At 48.6% G+C, this 3,502-nt stretch overlaps 1 protein-coding gene across 3 annotated transcripts in view; it reads left to right on the top strand.

Annotated features, from left to right (window-relative positions):
* Positions 1–1,401, top strand: part of AKT2 (AKT serine/threonine kinase 2) — a 49,195-nt gene extending 47,794 nt beyond the window's left edge. Inside the window, exons 15-16 of one of the 3 annotated variants that reach the window (XR_001888269.1) lie at positions 57–267; positions 535–1,401. The gene's annotated coding sequence lies outside the window, so the exon portion shown is untranslated. Of the gene's footprint in view, positions 1–56 lie in introns of all 3 variants that reach the window. The other 2 variants (XR_001888268.1, XR_001888267.1) reach the window with 2 other exon arrangements.
* Positions 1,402–3,502: the final 2,101 nt, after the last annotated feature.

Here is a 3,502-nt window from a genome sequence, read left to right as displayed (position 1 = left end):
GAGGGTGGGGAGGGTGAGGGTCTTTTTCCTCTGTGCGCATTGTCGTTATCCGACAGTCCTCCGTCCCTACTGGCCTTTCTCCTCGTCTTCATATTTGTACGGTACAAGCAATAAAGACACTCATTTCAGACCAGGGCCCAGCCTGCACTCACGCCGGCCCAGCCACTCTGGGCCTTGCCTTGGTGATGGAGTCAGACCCCTGGGCCCCAGCTTCTCCTGTAGTAGTCGCTCCCTTCAGCAAGGAGGGTGCTGAGCAGGGGCATGGAGGTGAGAATGAGCTCAGGGCGAGGGCAGCTGGGGTGTGTGCAGGAGCTCAGGCTGGAGAGGGTGGGTGCAGCTGGTGCTGTGGGGCCGAGGGGTGTGGGGAGGCTCCCCGCTTGTGGGGGTGTGGTGGACAGAGACCACTCCAGGCCCTCAGTGCTGCTTCAACTAAGAGAGGTGGGGTGGAGGGACAGGGGTGGAAGATCTGGGTAGTCCAGAATGAGGAGGGTGCCTGTGCTGTCACTGAGTGAGAGGGAGTGGTTCATTCCACAGGGCTGCGGAGCCTTAGAGGGGGGCATTCCTGTCCTGCCCTACCTCCCCATTTATGCTGCCACCTGGAAGCCTTGAGGCCCCCAAATTCCAGTACAGACCCACTGGTGTGTTCATGGTGGCATGGCTGCTGTCTCCTGGGAGCTGCTGAGCGTTTGGTTGGAACCCTGTTCAGCTTGGGGTCAGCCCTCCGCTAGGCGCTGCCCTTTAGCCTGGCTGTGTCTGGGCCCCTGGACTTCCCATGCTTGAGTCACGTGGCCGCATGGCCGGGCCCTGGCCGGATGGCACGCCTCCCCCAGCCAGGGACCAGGGACCAGAGCTTTGGCCTGCCCTGGTGAGCCCTGCTGTGCAGAGGGCCTGGCACAGATGAATTTGAGATTTTGCCACAAGGTGTTAGCACTTCACACCCATTGAGTCTTTGAGATTTTAAGTGAATGTAAGCAGAAAAAGATCCAATTTACAGAAATCAGAGTGAGCTACAGCCAAGACTCGTGTTCGGTTGGGGTTTTTTAGTTTGTCTTTCTAAAATCATGTGGACCTTAATTTAATTACAAAAGTCTGCCCTGGTGGTCATAAGCAGGCAGGCCTATAAGGAGAGGCTTTTTACTCTTCCTTCTCGTCCCAGCCCCGAGCTGACCCCCGTTGCTGCTCCTCACACCACGGGGACGCAGGTCTCGTAGTGTGGGCATAGGCCTGGCTACCTCATCTTGTTAGTGGCTCTCTCCTCTTCCACAGGATGGGGGCCCACAGCTGCAGCAACTGGCCCCATAGTTGAGCACATGTGGTTATCCTGTAGAGCTTTTCCCAAGGAGGGTGTTTGAACTTAAGAGTCTTAATAAAATCTTACCAAATAAATTTTGAGTAGAATAATCGTCTTTTGCAACGTACATTTTAAAAATTTCACAAGTTCTTTTTTGTATATAAAGAACAGTAGACTGGGCACAATGGTTCATGCCTGTAATCCCAGCACTTTCGGAGGCCGAGGCGGGCAGCTCTCTTGAGGCCAGGGGTTCGAGACCAGCCTGGGCAACATAGGGAGACCCTCATCTCTACAAAAAATACAAAAATTAGCTGGGCATGGTGGTGCATGCCTGTCATCCCAGCTGACTTGGAAGGCTAAGGTGGGAAGATCACTTGAGCCCAGGAGTTTGAGGCTGCAGTGAGCTGTGATTGCCACACTGCACTGCAGCCTGGGACAGTGAGACCATGTCTCTTAAAAAAGAAAGAAAACATACATGCCATGAAAAAAGACAGCAAAGCAGGAGTATAAGAAAGTAAATTCACCCAAGGTCTCAGGACCTTGAGTACTCACTTTGGTGCTGATTACCTCCGTGCAAATGGACACGGCATAATAAACTGGTAGTTTCCTGCTCTTTTTGCATCATCTTTTCCAGTTAATGTGAAGCCTCTGGGGGCTGCCCCGTGTGCATTGATGGCTGTGTTGAGTCAGGGGTAGCAGTGAGATTCCCTTTTAGCTGCTGCATTTGGGGAACTCAGACTTTCCAGCTGCTTCCTCGGGTTCCACAGGGTAGACTCCTCAACCGGTTCAGCCGCCCTGTTAAAAGGAATTGACTTGGTTTCGTTTGGTGCTACCAGCAGTCCTGTAATAAACTTTAGCTATCTGTCTGTACTGTGCTTGTGCTTTTGTTTGTCGTCTACATCCCAGGATTTTAATGTCCAGTACCTTTCCAAAAAAGTGTAGCCATTCACATAAATAAATTTTGAAATAATTGCAGACTTGCAGAAAACTTTCAAAAATAATACTGTACTAAGATTATTCCGGGCCTGGGGCAGGAAATGTACAAGATGAGCCTGGGGCATCTTGCAGTGCCTGAAAGTAAGCACGGATGTGCTTAAGTCACAGGGACACAGGAGCCAACAGAAAGCGCCCAGTGGTCAAAGCTGAAAAGAATTTGAACAGCAAAATAAATAGCATAATATTGGGTTTTCACCCAAAATATGAAATAAGTCTACTGCTAAGTGTCAAAATGGGGAGAATACACAAATCTACACAAAATCATAAGTAATTTTTGTCAACCTTCAAGGAGGGCTGTGTAACCCCCACTTCTTAGGTGTGGGCTGCAGTGACTCCTCTAAAGAGTGGAGTGTGGAGAGGGGAAAAGTAACTTTTCAGTGAAGATCCCTGAGAAACATCATCCAGCCGATCGAGCTCAACATTGCTGATGAATCACCTTCACGGTGTCCCTTTAATGTGATGTAATAGAAGGGCACTTTCCCTCTGATCATCCTCCCGCAGACACACACCACCTCCCTGAGAGGAAGCAGACATCAGATCTCAGTTGAGGGATTTGTCTGTCAAGGTGGTTAATCAGAAAAGTCTGAGAAAGTGACACATCCAAGATAAACTGAAGGAGTCATGGTGACTAAATGTGTCCTGAAATAGAACGTAGGGAAAAAGGAAGGCTGAATAAAGCATGGACTTAGTAGATGAATATTGGTCTAACGGATTGCGACAAATGGGGCACACTAATATGAGATGTTCATTGGGGAAATTGGGTGTGGCTACGGTAGATGGGAACTGTCTATTCAAAACTAAAAGTTATGTAAAAGAGTTACAAAATATGCCCTTCACTAGGTTCTTCATAGCATTTTACTTAAAACGGACAAAAATGGGATCGGAATTTTACATTTACCCCTTCACCTCCTGCTCCACGTCTGTATGCCTCTTCCAAAGAACATTCTGCTACATAACTGCTCTCCAGTTGTCAAGGTCAGGAAGCTAACACTGAAACCACTATTCTTTACAGATTTTATAATGTCCGCTAGTGGTCACACTCAATGTCCTTGTATGTTAAAAATTCCTAGCTAACGACCAGGCTCACACATTGCATTCGGTTGGCAGGTGTGAAACCCACAGGGCAGTTATGTTGCAGTTATTTTCCCTCAACCAGGGTTGGTTGCCTCACGTTTTGTTGTTTTGGGTTTTTTTTTTTTTTTTTTTTTTTTTTTT

This window comes from Rhinopithecus bieti, unplaced genomic scaffold, assembly GCF_001698545.2.
Source record: "Rhinopithecus bieti isolate Rb0 unplaced genomic scaffold, ASM169854v2 scaffold_15776, whole genome shotgun sequence".
In the NCBI taxonomy this organism is placed as follows: domain Eukaryota; kingdom Metazoa; phylum Chordata; class Mammalia; order Primates; family Cercopithecidae; genus Rhinopithecus; species Rhinopithecus bieti.
Note: the sequence above shows the minus strand (reverse complement) of the source record. Positions and strands in the feature narration are given on the sequence as shown.